At 40.6% G+C, this 20,283-nt stretch overlaps 1 protein-coding gene across 1 annotated transcript in view; it reads right to left on the bottom strand.

Annotated features, from left to right (window-relative positions):
* The window catches only part of LOC100341584 (zinc finger protein 717-like), a 28,005-nt gene extending 8,627 nt beyond the window's left edge, over nucleotides 1–19,378 (bottom strand). Inside the window, exon 1 of the mRNA XM_017339717.3 lies at nucleotides 19,131–19,378. The gene's annotated coding sequence lies outside the window, so the exon portion shown is untranslated. The remainder of the gene's footprint in view (nucleotides 1–19,130) is intronic.
* Between the last annotated feature and the right edge of the window lie 905 nt (nucleotides 19,379–20,283).

Below are 20,283 nucleotides of genomic sequence, written 5' to 3'. Positions count from 1 at the left end.
AACAGCAACCAGGACAGAATACAGCGCCTCAACCGAGACTAGAACCAGGGGTGCCAGCGCCGCAGGCGGAGGATTAGCCAAGTGAGCCATGGCACCAGCCTAATTTATTCTTAATGAAGTTACATTTTATATTTTCTTATTAGCATGTTGTCATATTAACCCCTAAGAGAAAAAGGGCCAGTATTCTGTACCTAGAAGAGGGTTATTATGAAGATGAAGAAGCTGTACTCTAAGCGGCCCTGCAAGAGGAAATCGCCAAACCGCAACACCATAGCTACGGGACCTGGGAGGGCAGCATTTGGGCAGGGCTGACCTTTTTTTTTTGGAGAATAAACAAACTATTTTATAACAGTATTACGGAAAGCAAAATATCATTTAATACAACTCGAAGCTCTATAAATCTAATCTGGCTTTGTAACTATAAATAGAGTCAAAAGCAAAGGAGAAAATGTTCAATGCAGTTAATAAGTCCCTATCAGGTCTCTGGTATCAACTTTAAATGGCATAGCTTTCTTGTCACCAACAAAAAACCACCACAGCTCCCCCTACCCTCTCCCAGTGTCCTCATCCTCAAACTTGCGTGAATCATCAAACTATCTGAAAGAGATATACTGGTCAGTAACAAAGATCAGTTTTACACGTACACAAACAGGTTTAATACAAAGCAAGTGTCCTACCCAATGGGAAGTGTTGAAATTTGAATACGTTAAGAAAGAAAGCACTAAGGTTTTAAGCTGCCTGAATTTTTTAGTAGAAGGGAGGAAACAGCTTTGTCTTTCTCCTCCCTCCTGCTCTGGAATGATGATGAAGAGCAAGTGTCTGAGAAGCACTGGCACTGTGGCAGGATAGGGTCTCTAAACACAGTGCATGGTCAGCAAATTCTTTGTAATTCTCCAGTCTGGAAATTCTCTGACTCTCTACTAAAAGTAAAAAATAACTGGACTGGAAAGTCAAAAGGGTTCAATACAAAAAACATCCCCAGTGAAATTCTCAAGCATTAGAAACTTCTGAAACTGTATATAAGTGGACCCTCAGACTCTGTAAGCAGAGGTTGCTCAGCCTCTCTCCCCAGTCGGTAGTGCCTTGTGCCCATGGGGACTCTCCTGGTCCATAGTGCCTTGTGCCTGCAGGAGTTTGGCTGAGTAGTCTCTCCCTCTAGATGCTGTAATAAAGAGCTTTAAGGTGTGTACCTGAGTCTTCTCAGTCTCCTTTGTTGAACCCGTAGTTGACTTCCTGGCCAGTTGCTAACAACCAGGAAGCCAACAAACACCCCCCCCCCCCAATACATTATGGCTGAAAATGTAAATTAATACAGGTGCTATAGAGAGCAACATGGTTATTCTTCAAAAAAGATAAAGTAATCTATTATATGACATAGTTATCTTACTCCTGGCTATACAGTAGAAGGGAATGAAAATAACATATCAAAGAGAGCACTTTTCCTATAGTCACTACAACACTTCACAACAGTCATTATTTGGATTCAATTTAACTGTCAATCAATAAAAAGTGGACAAGGGAACATTTAAGACACATAAAAGAATAAAATACTGTTCCACCCTGCAAAATATATAGAAATATACAATTAAATTAACTGAAATAAGCCAAGAACAGAAACACAAATGTTACATATTCCTTGTCATATATGGAAGTGAAAAAATGGATCTGAACATAGAATTATGGTTATAAGAGGCTGAGAAAGGTGGAGGCTAGGGAAAGAGGGGGGCTGGATAACAGATCCCACAATACAGTGAGGCAGAAATAAGTACTAAGTTCTAGTATTTCATAATAGTTTGATGACTACAGTACTCAATATAGGTACTGTGTAAAAAACTGAAGAAGAGGAGCTGGTAGGTTCAAATCATGAATAGGAACTTAGTTACCAAGCTTGATCCATTTCTACTGTGCATATGTGTTCAAATATTGCACTATACCCTATAACAGTGTATGACTAGTACACATTAATCAAAAAATCGCTGTTAAATGTAAGAGTGGGAATAAGAGAGGGAAGAGATGTGCAATTCGGGACATGCTCAAGCTGACTTACCTCAAACAGTAGAGTTAGAAACATACCAGGGGATTCCAATTCAATCCCATCAAGGTGGCATGTACCAATGCCATCTCACTAGTCCCAGTGATCAATTTCTGTTCACAATTGATCATAATGATAGGACTAAAAACCAAAGGGATCACAGAAACAAGAATAGTGTCTGCAAATACTAGCTGATAGAATAAAAAAGGGAGAGAATGATCCAACGTGGGAAGTGAGATACACAGCAGACCCATAGAATGGCAGATGTCCTAAACAGCACTCTGGCCCCAGAATCAGCCCTTAAGGCATGTGGATGCAGCTGAAAAGCCCATGAGAGCATTTCAGGCATGGAAAGCCAAGACACTCTGGGGGAAAAAAAAACCTAAATGAAAGATCTCCGTGAGTGAGATCCCAGTGGAAAGAATGGGTCATCAAAGAAGGAGGTACCTTTCTCTGAAGGGAGAATTGAACTTCCACTTTGACCATGGCCTTGTCTAAATATGATCAGAGTTGGTGAACTCAGGGGGCTTCCATAGCCTTGGCAGCTCATGACAAGAGCCTAGGGTGATTACTGATGCCATAAACAAGAATGTCAATTTGTTAAGTCAACAACAGGAGTCACTGTGTACTTACTCCTCATGTAGGATCTTTGTCCTTAGTGTGCTGTACATTGAGATTTAATGCTATAACTAGTACTCAAACAGTATTTTTCACTTTATGTTTCTGTGTGGGCACAAACTGTTGAAATCTTTACTTAATGTATGCTAAACTGATCTTCTATATATAAAGAGACTCGAAAATGAATCATGATGTGAATTGAAGGGGAGAGGGAGTGTGAAAGGGGAGGTTTGTGGGTGGGAGGGACGTTATGGGGGGGAAGCCATTGTAATCCATAAGCTGTACTTTGGAAATTTATATTCATTAAATAAAAGTTTGAAAGCAAAAAAAAAAAAAATTTAAAAATCATTATATACTCACAATGAACTATTTGAAAATGAAATTAGGAAAACAGTTCCACATTCAACAGCAGTTGGAAAATAATATCCCCCATTACTGTTAGTGATTAATGAGATACTCAGCCCAATAATCAACACATTAAGGTAGCCTTTCCACTTGAACTTTCTGATGAGCAATTACATGATTTACAACTCTTTTTGGAGTGAGCCAGCAAATGAGAGATCTCTGTCTTTCCCTCTCTCTATATAACTTGGCATTTCAAATAAACAAATAAATATTTAATAAAGAAATAAATAAACCAATAGGAAAAAAACCCACAATATTATACCATCTTATTCTAAAATGATAAAAAGTAATAAAAGCTAGAGAGGAAATGGGAAAAGAAAACTGGGAGATCCCTCTTTAAAATATTAAACTGGTATTCTGAAAATACTACTGTTGGGAAACTAAACTTGAACTCAGATAGAAGGATCCTGGGCCATTCATTATTAATACTGTTATCAAGTTATACATAGACTCATCAACCTTGTGTCTGCATCACAGTTAAAATATAGACTGGGGGTGGATATTCTAAGAGTAAAAAAGTGTGTGTCCTTTATTGAGTATCTGAGTTCAATTCCTGGATATGTGTATGCCTCCTGACTCCAGATTTCTGTTAATGAGGACCCCAGGAAGCAGTGGTGATAGCTCAAATGATTTGGTTCATGAAGCTCACATGGAAAACCAAGATTGAGTTCTCAGCAACCACCTTTTGCCATGGTACTCACCATGGCAGTTGTGGGAACTTGAGTATTAAACCAGTGGACAGGAATCCTCTAAGTCTCTTAGATAAATAAACAGGAAAGGGATTCCTCAAAGAAAAAGATACAAATTTCATCACAAAAAGAGTGTGATAAGAGTTAAATGAAAGTATAATAAAAAATTTACTCTATTTCCACCTGATTGAATGGATAGATGTTTATTCAAAATGATAATATAAAAATGTACTGCATAGTTGTAGCTTCTGATAGGTAAAAGAAATTATAGAAGGGCAAGTATCATGGTGTAGTGGATAAAGCCACAATATGCCATAGTAGCATCCCATATAGGTGCTGATTTGTGCACCAACTGCTCCCCTTCCAATCCAGCACCCTGATAATTTCTGAGAAAAACATCAAAAATGTCCTAATTTTTGGGCCCCTGCCACTCCCATGGTAGACTCAGAGAAAGCTTCTGATTTCAGCCTATGCTACCCCCAACTGATGTTGCCATCTGGAAAGTAAAATGGCTGATGGAAGATACTCTCTCTCTCTCTCTTTCATATAAAATTTTTAAATAAATTTTAGAAATATAAAAAACTAGTGCCCAATAAATAGTGTACTGCTATTTGAAAGTGAGTTTAAGTGAATTGTAAGTGTATATCTCAAGGTCTAGGAAAATCATCAAAAGAAAAATTTAGAAAACATTTATCTGTGATATCTTACTAGAGAAGATAAAGTGAAATCCTATTAAAATGAAGAGATACAGATATTTAGAAGAGTGGGTAACAGATTACTCATCATGTATAGATTACCTGTGTTTGAGTCTTGAAGAAGTAGACAATGGCAGTAAAATGTCCTAGAAGCCAAGGAAGGGGAGATTTCTAGGATGAAATGATTGTACTCTATGCTATCAAGGGCTCTCCCTACTTAAACTGGTTGCCAATGCCAATTGGTAACAGGTCTAGAGACCCCACTCCACATATACAGAAGGGTAATATCAAGGTGTCTTTCTCTAGTGAGAATACAAATTGATTCAAAGGGGAAATTTCTTATATTTGGTGTTAACCAAAGGCAGAAAGAGAGATAAGCACATATCATATGGAATCAATGACAAATCTCTATTCCTTAACCCTAATCCTGCAAAGAAATCAGTCAGTGGCTATAATCGGCCCTGATGTTGTATGAGGACAAAAGTGCATTTATTTGGAACATGTCTAAGATAATCCCCATCTTTCTATACTAGTCATACTTCCCAGAATACTCTTAAAAGTTTCTTACCTTATCTTCTGAGACTTCTATATGTATATATACAAGCAAACCTTAAAGCATCATAAAAAATGGTATTAAATGATCTTTTTGTTATAATAAATTTTTTTTTTTTTTTGACAGGCAGAGTGGACAGTGAGAGAGAGAGAGACAGAGAGAAAGGTCTTCCTTTGCCGTTGGTTCACCCTCCAATGGCCGCCGTGGCCCGCGCGCTGCGGCCGGCGCACCGCGCTGATCCGATGGCAGGAGCCAGGAGCCAGGTGCTTTTCCTGGTCTCCCATGGGGTGCAGGACCCAAGCACCTGGGCCATCCTCCACTGCACTCTCTGGCCACAGCAGAGGGCTGGCCTGGAAGAGGGGCAACCGGGACAGAATCCGGCGCCCCGACCGGGACTAGAACCCGGTGTGCCGGCGCCGCTAGGCGGAGGATTAGCCTAGTGAGCCGCGGCGCCGGCTGTTATAATAAATTTTGAAGTCCACAAATACAAGAAGATTTAAAAAACATTTGTGGTTGTGTATTATGAAAAAAATTAAATGAATTTTATTTTTGCACCAAAATAATTTCACTTTTAATTAATTTTCCATGAACCTCTTGAAATACCTTCATAAGAATATATATGCATGGGGCTGGCATTGTGGCATCATGGGTTAAGACACTGCCTTTGATGCTGGTATCCCTTATGGGGAGTACTTCATGTCCTGGAAGTTCCACTTTTGCTCCAACTCCCTACTAATGTGCCTAGGAAAGCAGTGAAAGATGACCAAAGTCCTTGACTCTTACACCCACATGGGAGACCCAGATGAAGCTCCTGGCTCCTGGCTTCAGCCTGGCCCAGCCCCAGCCATTGCATCCACCTGGGGAGTGAATCAGCAGATGGAAAAATCTCTCCCTGCCAATCTCTCTGCCTCAGGAATGAAATTTTAAAAAGATACATATGTATGTGTCTTTTTTTTCTTTACAAAGGAGCATTTTTTCTGTACCTTGTTTTACATAAAAACACTGTCTAAGTCATTTTTCAGATCACAGCATATTTAGTATTTGATTGTGCAAAAACACTATATTTTACCCATTCCCTATCAATATAATAACAACTTAGGTTTTTTTCTGTTTTATTCTCATCATGCACAATATTGCAGAGAACTTACATAGTCCTTATGTATTTGAACAAAAATATGGAATATAAAACCCTTCAGTTGAATCCTACCAAGGGACATTTGCATGTTAAGTATTTTGTAGAGATGTGCCAAATTATACTACAAAAATCTCTACTGTATCATACTACTACCAATTTGAGTGCAAGAGCCTGCCCCCCCATCTCAAACAAGTGTGTGTGATCAGATTCAGAATTGCTTCAGATGCTTCCAATTTCCCATTTCTTATGACCTCTATCTTCAAATTTTTTTCCTTCTTTTCATCTCTCTGATTGCCTTTGGTTTTATTACTAAACTTATCTCTGAATATGGTCCTACACTTATTTCATCTATACTTACCCCTCTACACTGCCTTCCCTCACACCTCATTTTCCTGGTCTCAAACTTCCTTTACAGCTTCCTTGCAGCTCAGCACAACTGAACACAAAACAGGGGCTCTACCCTTGGCCTCCCAACTTGCCAGTCTCCAGAACCAACAGAGAATGTTAATCAGAAAACATGGAAATATTTAATCTAGGTCACATTATAAGAAATACATTCCTATTGTAGCCATGAGGAAATTCTTCTAGAAGAATTATGTACTGTCATTTGTTAAAATGAAATCTTGGGCTGGCATAGTAAATAAAGTGGCTATGTGCAGTGCTGGCATCCATATATATAAACACCTGTCTGAATCCTTGCTGCTCCACTTCTGATCCAGCTCCCTGTTAATGAGCCTAAGAGCAGCAGAAGATTGATTACTCTAGTACTTATGACACTGCACCCCCATGAAAGCCATGGATGAAGTTCCTGGCTCCTGGCTTCAGTCTTGCCCAGACCTGGATATTGTGGTCATTTGAGGAGTGAACCAGCAGATGTAAGATCTTTCTCTGTGTTTGCCTCTCCATCTCTGAAACTTTACATTTCTAATAAACAAATCTTTAAAAAATAAAATATAGGTAACTTTAAAAACAATGGAATTGTTTTTTTCCAAATTCCATACTGGATAGGATTACTGTCTTTGAATCACTAGCTCATTATTTTTAATCATTACCCCTTCTTTGGAACTGGGGTGAGAGTAGCAAAAATGTGGATGAAAGAAAGTGGGGGAAAAACCCTAAAAATACCATATTGTAAAGTAAGAATAAAAGGGCAGGAAGGCTGAAGGTAAGGGGTAAAGATTAGGTGAGGAAAAAAAGCCAACTTCATAAATTCTCAAAAAATAAATAAATAAAAGGAAGGAGAAAGGGGTGTTACATAGGAAAGTATGGTTATGTTCTTAAGATTTTATACATGAAATACATGGTACCTTTTCTCTATATATTGATAAAAATAAAAATGTTTAAAAATGAAAAGCTCATTCCTTTATTGCATCACAACTGTCTCACTCCAGCACTTTGAAAACAGAATCCAAGGGCAGGCATTGTTGTAGGGTGGAGCATGGTGGAAGAGGCAATGATAGCCCTATTTCTCTAACAGAAATCTTTGTGCCCTTTTGATCAAGCAAAATTCTACCTACCACACAGAATCAGTTTGGGCAAAGGCTCAATGAAAATCAAAGACCCCACTATCTCTTTGCCCACAAAGCATCTTAGAAATTAGGAGGCTGCTAAAGAAAGTGAGATTAGGAAAAAACCACTATAATTCAAAAGTTGTAAATTCAAAATTTATATTTATTAAATAAAATTTTTCAAAAAAAAGAAATAGTGATATTATGGCTAAGCTATGTATTAAAAAAATGCAAAGTTGGGAGGCAGTTTGGTGGTTTATGAGCACCCCCAGTAAACTGCAGATGATGGAAGGGGTGGATCCCAGAATGGGATCTATAATAGGCATCTAGAAAGCAGTGCCCAACAAGTCCGTGAGTTGAGACTTACAGGAGTATTATGAGAGTAATTTTTTCTTGGGACACAAGACAAAACATTCTTTGTTGTTCTTTTTTTCAATTTTTATCTATTTGTTTTTCATTTCATTTGAAAGGCAAGGGTAATGGGAGAGGGAGAGAGATTTCTTCCATTTGCTGGTACATCCACAAATACACAAAACTGAAGCAAGGATCCTGGAACTCGAGGCCTGGGCAAATTCAGATGATCCTGAGGACACAGTTCTCAGTGATACCTGCCTGTATAAAGACACATCTCAGTACAAAACAGGACTTCCTACTCAGGTCCCAGAAGGGACCTGAGAGAAAACTTTCAAATACATCACAGAGAAGAGCAAAACAGAAATCCAGAGGCTTCTGTGAGACAATAGGTTTCCTGACTACCTAAGAATCAGCTTGGTCACCAAGGGGACCAATGAAAGAAAGCCAAACAAAGCCACTTGGGACCTGTGCTGAGAGTTCATCTCTTGAATGAGCAAGAAGGCAGAGCCAGTCATCTACAATTCTGGGTCCCCCTGATCCTGGAGTAGGCACAAAAACTAGACAACTTCAATTTAGACTGAGTTTACAGATGAGAAGACTTGCCAAAGATTGTGTTACCAGTTCAAGAATCTGGACACAGGAGTGACCTAAAAGAAATGATCACAAGATGTATGTAATAGGAGCCAGACTTCTAAGAGGGTAACAGATGTATAGATTCTAGCCTAAGACAGCAGACAATGGCCAACCCTGTATTTTATTGTAATGTTTTCGTACTTTAAAGACCTTGGGAAACATATCTGTAGATACTCCATTTGTAAAACACACATGACTATTCATAATTGAAAATATGGGCATTATTTCCTGAGGAATGAGCATCAGGAACTACCTCAGGGAGGGACAATTAAAGAGAATTATTTCAGTGTCCTTAGGGAATTATGAATCTTACGTGAAACTCTTCTTGCAAACCATTTCTCCCATTTTCCATTTAAAAACAATGGATCTGGATTTTTTTTTGTTTTATGATTTTTTTTCTATATTCCATGCTGGATAGGATCACAGTCTTTAAATCGATATCTTATGATTTTTATTACAATTTTATTAAGATTTTTGTCATTTTTGCAGGGGAAATAAGTCATCCCTGAAGAGGCTTCTTTTTCCATAGAGCCCAACACCTGCCTTAGGAATCACCTTGATGCCATGTGGTTAGACAAGCAAGTCAATTGCAGTCATCTACTAGGAGATAGGATTCTTTAGCCAAATTGTTGTATCTCATTATACAAAAAATGCAAACTGAAACAAAGAACTCCAGTCCATAAGTCCTCAGGTTTTTTGTTTGTTTTGGGGGCTTTTTTATTTGAAAGGCAGAGTTACAAAGAGACAGAGGCAGAGAGAGAAGTTTTCCATCTGCTGGTTCACTCCCAACTGGCCACAATGGCTGGAACTGGGCCAATCAGAAGCAAGGAGCCAGGAGTTTCTTCCAGGTCTCTCATATAGGTTCAGGGGCCCAAGGACATGGGCCATCTTCTACTGCTTTCCCAGGTTACAGCAACGAGCTGGATTTCACTTTTGATATATATTTGAAAAAATAAAAAGTTTGAATCAACTTCACCCTAACACATGGCAGCTTAAACATGGATCACATTACCTCTAGCCTTGATCACTTATCCCCACTCAAAACATGAAAAACAAACTAAAATGGGATAATCCCGTGCAATACTGACATCTATTCACAGGTATCTTTAAGATCTTGACACACAAGTCAACAAAAGGGGAATGGTGGGGCTGGTATTTGGCATGATGGGTTAAGGTACCAACACCTCAAATGCTGGCATACCGATGAGAGCCAGTTTATTTTAATATTTATTTATTTATTTGAAATTTGGAGTTACAGAAAGAGAGAAAGGCAGAGAAGAAAGAGCATTGTGGCGCAGAAAGTAAAGCCACTGCCAGCAATGCTGGCATCCCACACAGATACCAGTTCATGTACCAGCTGCTCCACTTCTGATCCAGTTTTCTGCTAATGGCCTAGGAATAGCAGCAGAATATGGATCCAAGTTTTTGGGCCCTTGTAATTCATGTGGGAGACATAGATGAAGCTCTGGCTCCTGGTGTGGGGCAGGTCAGGCCCAGGACCAGCTGTCACTATTGCAGCCATCTGGGGAGTAAGCCAGTGGATGGAAGATTCTCTCTCTCTCTCTGTAACTCTGCCTTTCAAATAAATCAATATATCCTAAAAGTATGTGTACGTGTGTGTGTGTGTGTGTGAGAGAGAGAGAGAGAGAGAGAGAGAGAATCTTCCATCTGTTAGTTCACATACACACACCAGATGGTCACAACAGCCGATACTGAGGTGGAAATCGAGTCAGAAGCTTTTTCCAGGTCTCCCACATGAGTGGCAGAGAACCAGATATTTGAGCCATCCTTCACTGCTTTTTCAAGGCAATTAATAGGGAGCTAGATCTTAAGCAGAGCAACTAGGACATGAACCATCCATTTGAGACGTCAGTACCAGTACTGCAGACAGTGTATGTAACCCATAATGCCAAAATGTCAGCCCCATGAGTGTGCCTGTTTGAGTCAGCTGTTCTACTTCTGATCTGCCTCCCTGTTAATGCACCTGGGGAAGCAGCAAAAAATGGTCCCAGTACTTCAGCCCCTGCTCCCACAAGGGAGGACTGGATGGAGTTCCAAACTCTAGGCTTTCAACTACCACAGCTTGTGCATTATGGCCATTTGAGGAGTGAACCAGTAAATGCAAGATCCTCATTCTTCTGTCTCTCCCTCTTTCCCAGTAGGGGAAACCCTACTTTTAAACCCACCTTTAAAATAAAATGTTTAAATCTTACCAAAAAAATGGAAAGGGTGAAAGAGGAGCCATATCCAAATAACAGAGCAAGGCTACAGCTGTAGTGTCTCTTAGTAGCCTTCTGCCTTAGGAGGGAAGTCTCCAGCTTACAGACACTGACATAAAGTCACTCAAAACATATTTCAAAACAAAAGGTAAGATATTTACAAGGCAAGTTAATTTTATAATGACTTTTATTGAAAAGTTACATTGAGTTTAGGCAGTTGCCTTTTACAGTAGGAAAGCTAACCTGGTGTCTAATTCAAAAATGACTGAGGAAGATGGGCTGACAAGGGAGAAAGTCACAATGTCTCCACTGCTCTTCTCAATATCATAAAGAGAAGGGAAAAAGGTTACTAATGTCTGCAGTTATAAGGACAATGGAAGCACAAAAGTTCCAAAAGAGGGGGTAGCAAAGTTCAGATAAATATAAAATTAAGTAAATTTCAGAACACATTGTGGAGTGGAAAAACACCATCAGTTTACCAATTCTCATCAGGGTCCGGAGAAACTGCCCCAACTATCCACAGGCCAAATATTTCAAAACACGTTTTCTGATTACATTCATGCAGAAGATTGCAGGATTCAGATTTCTGAGTCTCCAAGTGCCAAAGAAAGATTTAGTTCCCACTATGGGCAAGTGTAACACAACCACAAGCAGAAATATGAGGCAGTCACACAGAACAACGATGTCTAGTGCTCAAAGTGAGATCCAGTTCACCACATTAACAGACTGCAGAAGAAAAACCATATGATTATCTCAATAGATGCAGAGAAAGCATTCGATAAAATGCAACACCCTTTCATGATGAAAACTCTAAGCAAACTGGGTATGGAAGGAACATTCCTCAATACAATCAAAGCAATTTATGAAAAACCCATGGCCAGCATCCTATTGAATGGGGAAAAGTTGGAAGCATTTCCACTGAGATCTGGTACCAGACAGGGATGCCCACTCTCACCACTGCTATTCAATATAGTTCTGGAGGTTCTAGCCAGAGCCATCAGACAAGAAAAAGAAATTAAAGGAATACAAATTGAAAAGGAAGAAGTCAAACTATCCCTCTTTGCAGGCGATATGATTCTTTACTTAGAGGATCCAAAGAACTCTACTAAGAGACTATTGGAACTCATAGAGGAGTTTGGCAAAGTGGCAGGATATAAAATCAATGCACAAAAATCAACAGCCTTTGTATACACAGGCAATGCCATGGCTGAGAAAGAACTGCTAAGATCAATCCCATTCACAATAACTACAAAAACAATCAAATACCTTGGAATAAACATAACCAAGGACGTTAAAGATCTCTACGATGAGAATTACAAAATCTTAAAGAAATAGAAGAGGATACCAAAAAATGGAAAAATCTTCAATGCTCATGGATTGGAAGAATCAACATCATCAAAATGTCCATTCTCCCAAAAGCAATTTATAGATTCAATGCAATCCCAATCAAGATACCAAAGACCTTCTTCTAGGATCTAGAAAAAATGATGCTGAAATGCATGTGGAGACACAGGAGACCTCGAATAGCTAAAGCAATCTTGTACAACAAAAACAAAGCCAGAGGCATCACAATACCAGATTTCAGGACATACTACAGGGCAGTTGTAATCAAAACAGCATGGTACTGGTACAGAAACAGATGGATAGACCAATGGAACAGAATTGAAACACCAGAAATCAACCCAAACATCTACAGCCAACTTATATTTGATCAAGGATCTAAAACCAATTCCTGGAGCAAGGACAGTCTATTCAATAAATGATACTAGGAAAACTGGATTTTCACATGCAGAAACATGAAGCAAGACCCCTACATTACACCTTACACAAAAATCCACTCAACATGGATTAAAGACCTAAATCTATGACCTGACACCATCAAGTTACTAGAGAACATTGGAGAAACACTTCAAGATATTGGCACAGGCAAAAAATTTCTGGAAAAGACCCAGGAGGCACAGTCAGTCAAAGCCAAAATTAACATTTGTGATTGCATAAATTAAGAAGTTTCTGTACTGCAAAAGAAACAGTCAGGAGAGTGAAGAGACAACCGACAGAATGGGAAAAAATATTTGCAAACTATGTAACAGATAAAGGGTTAATAACCAGAATCTACAAAGAGATCAAGAAACTCACAAAAACAAAACCAACAACCCACTTAAGAGATGGGCCAAGGACCTCAATAGACATTTTTCAAAAGAGGAAATCCAAATGGCCAACAGGCACATGAAAAAATGTTCAAGGTCACTAGCAATCAGGGAAATGCAAATCAAAACCACAATGAGGTTTCACCTCACCCCAGTTAGAATGGCTCACATGCAGAAATCTACCAACAACAGATGCTGGCGAGCATGTGGGGAAAAAGGGACACTAACCCACTGTTGGTGGGAATGCAAACTGGTCAAGCCACTATGGAAGTCAGTCTGGAGATTCCTCAGAAACCTGAATATAGCCCTATCATTCGACCCAGCCATCCCACTCCTTGGAATTTACCCAAAGGAATTTAAATTGGCAAACAAAAAAGCGGTCTCCCCTCTAATGTTTATTGCAGCACAATTCACAATAGCCAAGACCTGGAACCAACCTAAATGCCCATCAACGGTAGACTGGATAAAGTAATTATGGGACATGTACTCTTTAGAATACTATACTGCAGTAAGAAACAACAAAATCCAGTCATTTGCAACAAAATGGAGGAATCTGGAACACATCATGCTGAGTGAAATAAGCCAGTCCCAAAGGGACAAATACCATATGTTCTCCCTGATCGGTGACAACTGACTGAACTCCAAAAAGGAAACCTCCTGAAGTGAAATGAGAAACGGTGACTTGATCAGCATAGCCCTGACTGTTAATGAACAACTTAATACATTATCCCTCTTAGTAGTTTTTTTGTCTGTTCTACTTAATATGACTGGTTTAATTCTGTAACTAATACAGAGTTATTCTTAAGTTGGAAATTTAACTGAAATGTGATCTCTGTTAAACATAAGAGTGGGAATAAGAGAGGGAGGAGATGTACAATTTGGGACATGCTCAGGCTGACTTGCCCCAAATGGTAGAGTTAGAAACATACCAGGGGACTCCAATTCAATCCCATCAAGGTGGCATGTACCAATGCCATCTCACTAGTCCAAGTGATCAATTTCAGTTCACAATTGATCATAATGAAAGGACTAAGAGTCAAAGGGAGCACATAAACAAGTCTAGTACCTGCTAATACTAACCAATAGAATAAATAAAGGGGAGAGTGATCCAACATGGGAAGTGAGATACTCAGCAGACTCATAGAATGGCAGATGTCCTAAACAGCACTCTGGCCTCAGAATCAGCCCTAAAGGCATTCGGATCTGGCTGAAAAGCCCATGAGAGCATTTCAGGCATGGAAAGCCAAGACACTCTTGCAAAAAAAAAAAAAAAAAAAAAAAAAAAAAAAAAAAAAAACCTAAATGAAAGATCTCTGTGAGTGAGATCCCAGTGGAAAGAACAGGTCTTCAAAGAAGGAGGTACCTTTCTCTGAAGGGAGGAGAGAACCTCCACTTCAACTATGACCATCTCTAAACAAGATAAGAGTCAGAGAACTCAAGGGGCTTCCATAGCCTTGGAAACTCATGACTGGAACATAGGGAGATTACTGATGCCATAGACAGGAGTGTCAATTGGTAAAGTCAACAACAGGAGTCACTGTGCACTTACTCCTCATGTGGGATCTCTGTCCTTAATGTGCTGTACATTGAGACTTAATGCTATAACGAGTACTCAAATAGTATATTTCACTTTGTGTTTCTATGGGCGTGCAAACTGTTGAAAACTTTACTTAATGTATCCTAAACTGATCTTCTGTTAAAAAAAAAAAAAAAAAGAAGAAGAAATTATCAATTCCCAACTTGACTCTCACTGGGATTAAACATGACAATAGGTCTGATCTGATTTCATCATCATTTAAAAAATCATCTATTATTTTTCACCTTATGTTTCTGTGTGGGAGCAAATTGTTGAAATCTTTACTCATGTATGCTAAACTGGCTAAACTGATCTTCTGTATAGAAAGAGAATCGAAAATGAATCTTGATGTGAATGGAAGGGGAGAGGGAGTGGGAGAGGGGAGGTTTGTGGGTGGGAGGGACGTTATGGGGGGGAAGCCATTGTAATCCATAAGCCGTACTTTGGAAATTTATATTCATTAAATAAAGGTTAAAAAAAAATAAATAAAAAACTGAAAAAAAAATAAACAAAGTGAGATCCAGGATATGCACACAAAAACCTCTTAGGCCCCAAGGGAAGTCAGAGTTGTAGCCTAACAGTCAGAAAGAAAGCATAGCTACTTAAAATGCCTTATGGTAACTGATAACACCCTTGTCCTCTAAAACTAGACTAATGTGGACAAGTTTTGAGAGTTGTAAAAATAGAATCACATGCAGTCTGCTGGATGTGAACTAATAAATAATATAATATAAATAAGTTAAATAAATAAGAAATTAACAAATAATTAATAAAGTTAATTAAAAATATTAATAAAGTTAAATAATATTAACAATATTAATAAACTTCTAAGTCCTCTGGAACCAACTGAAGTTAGAGGAAACTTTTTTCATTTTCCTCTAAATCTAGATTGTACATTTTTATAGCCATTGATTCTACTTCAAAATATCTATTGATGGGCTAGCATTGTGGCATGTGTTAAGCTACCACTAGCAATGAATACCAGTTCAAGTTCCCGCTGCTTCACTTCCAGTCTGGTTCCCTATTAATATGACAGGGAAAGGATTAGAAGATGGCCCAGCACTTAGGCCCCTGTCACTCACATGAGAGTCCCACAGATCCAGACTTCTGGTTTCAGTCTGGCCCTGTCCTGGCCACTGCCACCATGTGGAGGTTGAGAGAATAAAATAGATCTTGATCTCTTTCTCTCTCTGTCACTCTGCCTTTCAAATACACAAAATAAGTCTTTTTTAAAAAGGGTTTTAAATGAGAAATAAGAGAATGTTTATCAGAGCAAGGATAACATCAGATGAATACTGGGACTCAGTAACCTCAAAAATATACATTAAAGAAAATGTAATGAAACTCAAATTATAACCAAAAGTCATTATCTACTAAAAGTAGTAGTCTTCATATTGACTCATATCAGAAAAAACTTTATCCCCCCACCTGGTGTGAGCTTAGTAGGCTAAGCAGGTGCCTGCATCCAATATGGGAATGGTTCAAAACTTGCTTGCTCCATTTCCAATCCAGCTCCCTGCTAACACACCTGGGAAAGAAGCAGAGGATGGTCCAAGTGCTTGGGTCCCTGCACCCAAGTGGGAGATTTAGAAGAAGTTCTTAGCTCCTGGCTTCAACCTGGCCCAACCCCAGCCATTGCAGCCATTTGGAAAGTAAAAGAATGGATGGAAGATTTCTCTCTGTCTAACCCTCTTTCTCTGTAACTCTGCCATTCAAGTAAATAAATTAATCTTAAAAAAAATTTAGAGAGCAGATTCCCTTCTTTCAACCTGTGGTAGATATCAATGACTGTCATTAATGATAAGATAAATGAACACTATGAGACTTGCTTTCTCAAATGGCATATTTCTTGAAAGACATCACGGCTATATTACCAGATTATGTATGTCACATGAAATATTTCTTTCTTACAAACTGTAAATAACTTGCCAGAAACTTGTAGCAGTGCAGGCAATAATGTGCCAAGGACAGCCGGTTAGTCTTATGAGTCTAGGATTCCTGTTCTCAGCTATTTCCAAGTCATATTAACAGGCACATATCATAGTTGCTCAGAAAGTGGTCCTACAGTTGTTTTTCCATGGCGTGAAGGAGTTCTTCCCAGCAGAAACACATAACTGTTTTTCCATTCACAAGCACTGTGATAGGAAGTACACTGGAGAAGAACACACTGGGATTAAGGGGAAAAAATGCTGTGACCCTAACACCCTCTATCCAGGATTCACTTTTTTACTTTCTAGATGTCCTCATCATGCTAAATAAGTTTAATAAATTAATAATCATGACAACCTCATTCTATCAGAACACATGAATAACTGAAGCACAGTTATTCATGTGAAAATCATTAAAATGAAAGTCAATCAGCAACAATTTTCAAGGTCATATCATCTGCTCCACTATGTGGGCATCTGTAGGGGGAGAGGTGCAATTTTTTCTTTACTCCTCTTTCTTCTTTTTTTTTTTATTTGACAGAGTTAGACAGTGAGAGAGAGACAGAGAGAAAGGTCTTCCTTCCATTGGTTCACCCCCCAAATGGCCGCTATGGTCAGAGCTATGCCAATCCAGAGCCAGGAGCCAGGTGCTTCTTCCTGGTCTCCCATGCAGGTGCAGGGGCCCAAGCACTTGGGCCATCCTCCACTGCCCTCCCAGGCCACAGTAGAGAGTGAACTGGAAGAGGAGCAACCGGGACTGGAACCCAGCAACCATATGGGATGCCAGCACTGCAGGTGGAGGGTTAACCTAGTGAGCCACAGCGCCGGCCCCTACTCTTCTTTCTTAGCCCTCCTCACATTAACAACTTGTATAGATGCTTCCACAGGTCACAGTCCTTATAAAAATATAGAATATCTTCCCATGTCAAAAACATCAAAACACCATGTGCTTAACTGCTCTTCATAATTAAAACAGCATGGAATGTAAGATAATAAGTTTGATGGATCAATGGGTGACTGTAAAGAACTAGGCCAAAAAAAGTTACTTTTCTGTATGTACTTTTTTTTTTTGATAGGTAGAGTGGACAGTGAGAGAGAGAGAGAGAGATAGGGAGAAAGGTCTTCCTTTTTTCCATTGGTTTACCCCCACAGTGGGTTTACCCCCACAGTGGCGGCTGCAGCTGGCTGGCCCACCACGCTGATCTGAAGGCAGAAGCCAGGTGCTTCTCCCCGTCTCCCTTCGGGTGCAGGGCCCAAGGACTTGGGCCATCCTCCACTGCACTCCCGGGCCACAGCAGAGAGCTGGCCTGGAAGAGGGGCAACAGGGACAGAATCCGGCACCCCGACTGGGACTAGAACCTGGTGTGCCAGCGCCATAGGCGGAGGATTAGCCTATTGAGCCGTGGCACCAGCCTCTGTATGTACTTTTTTTTTTTTTGACAGGCAGAGTGGACAGTGAGAGAGAGAGACAGAGAGAAAGGTCTTCCTTTTGCCGTTGGTTCACCCTCCAATGGCCGCCGTGGCCGGCGCGCTGCGGCTGGCGCACCGCGCTGATCCGATGGCAGGAGCCAGGAGCCAGGTGCTTTTCCTGGTCTCCCATGGGGTGCAGGGCCCAAGCACCTGGGCCATCCTCCACTGCACTCCCTGGCCACAGCAGAGAGCTGGCCTGGAAGAGGGGCAACCGGGACAGAATCCGGCGCCCCGACCGGGACTAGAACCCGGTGTGCCGGCGCCGCTAGGCGGAGGATTAACCTAGTGAGCCGCGGCGCCGACCTGTATGTACGTTTTTATAGTGCTCCACTTCATGCAAATCCAGATTGAAATAGCTCCAGTTATTGACCCACACCGTAGACTTGCATTAACTTCAGTTCACTCCTCACTTTTCAAAGGATCAATGGCAGATAATAACTGTTGACATCCTTGTTGATAGAAGAAAGAAGAGCTTAAGATAGAAACCGAAAAGCAGCCAAAGAAATCATCAGCTAAGAGTCTATGCCCTCAAACTCCAGATTGAAAAGTCTGTTAACTAAACACGGGAGAGTGACCAATCCACAAAGCTACTGCATGCCTTTCACGATGTTCCCTCTGGGAAAAAGCCGAACACACAGGGCCACAGAGGCCAGGTGTGTCCGCGGGGACCCCATCAGGCTGAAGCAGGATGGGGGCTTTGGAGCAGTTCCTGATCAGATCCTTTTTCCCTACCCCCAGCTGCCTCAGGCACTCTGCTGAAGGCCCCTGAGCCCCGCCCCACTGGAACCACCGCAGGATATGGCGGGAAGCCCGCCAGACGCCATTCTGTGACCCACCCAAAGTGGCAAGCAGACTTACTTAAACAGAGAACCGAGTCTCTCTACTTTACCCCTCTGTCCTCTAGCGTGCCATGCTTGTGCCGTTTCCCTGACCGTTGTGCTATCTCTTGTAACCACTAAATAAAGCGCATTAAGGAAAGTTTGAGAGAGGTCGCATGCAGACTGGGAGGGCACTGGGAGGTTAGGGAAGTGGCAGTGGGAAGACCAGAAAGCCCGGTCCCAACCCTGACCTTCATGCAGAAAGCTGCCAGGATTACAGAGAAGCTACCAGCCACACTCGCACGCACCCCCTCCCACACACGCATCTCACCCCTTCCTGTTCTCCATACCTGCCGCGGAAAGTCCCGGGAGCACGCCACCTTTCTTCAGGACACACGGAAAGTAAAGCAGAGAGCGTGGGGCAGAAAAAGTCCCTTGCACGTTGGACTCACAGGCGGCAGATGAAGAGGCACAGAAGCAGCAGGGGAAAGGCTCGGCCTGTGTGTTCCCAAACTGATTGGGATACCACGTGCAGAGCAAGAGACCCAGTGAATGCGGGAGGAGCAGCGCGCCCTCACAGCGCTGACTCTAATCAGTGAATGAACTTCCTCTTCTCAACTCCGAGCCACTGGAGCAGGCGGGCGCATGCGCAGGTTCTCCTACTGTCACACGCCCAGGGATTCCAATCAAGGATTACGTCAGGGGACCTAGCGACTCTGGGAAATGGAGTTCAGGTGGGAGTATGTCTAGGGAGACCAGCTGGCCCTCCTCAAGGGCTTCAGTCTGGGGTGGGTGGAGACATACTAGAATCCAGAGGGCATTTACTTTTGTTTACATCCTCCTTCCCTTCCTTCCCAACTCCAAACATCAAGGATCCGTTGGTATTCCTCCTTTCCTGAATCTAATCTTAAGAGTGACTCCTAATGCTGCTGACTCACTCCAAATCCTGGCTCCTTCATAATCTCTGTCTTCTTTTAGAAAAAAAAAAATCTTACTTGTTGCATTGGTCCTGGAAACTTCTCTCAAATAATAAATGACTATGAATGCAATATAACTTTTAGCAGAGGTGTGGATGGCAAAATTTAACATCCAGTTTTGAGAATACAGTTTTATTTGAGTTTAATTGACGTTTATATTTATTTTCAAGTCACTTTTACACTATCTTTTAATTCACAAAGTACAGAAACAAACAGGGGAATTTGAAACAGGTCTAATATTGCTGAGTATCTTCTAGAAGAAAGGTTAAGGGACTAAATGCCTTACATCAAATCATAGACACCTTAGATTATTTCTGGAGATAGTATCATCAAGAATTTACAAAGTGGAAAATGTGATGGAAAGAGTTCAGAATTTGCCCACGGTAATATTATTAAAAAGTCTAAGTTAATGGACAACAAAAATTTAATGCTGATTTAAAAAATCTTTATCTTTGTGCTCAGTTTCTAAAACCCAAGATTTCTCATCTGGGACAAAATGTTCAAAAGAGGAAGAGTACCTACAACA

The sequence above is a fragment of the Oryctolagus cuniculus genome, chromosome 11 (assembly GCF_964237555.1).
Source record: "Oryctolagus cuniculus chromosome 11, mOryCun1.1, whole genome shotgun sequence".
NCBI lineage: Eukaryota > Metazoa > Chordata > Mammalia > Lagomorpha > Leporidae > Oryctolagus > Oryctolagus cuniculus.
Note: the sequence above shows the minus strand (reverse complement) of the source record. Positions and strands in the feature narration are given on the sequence as shown.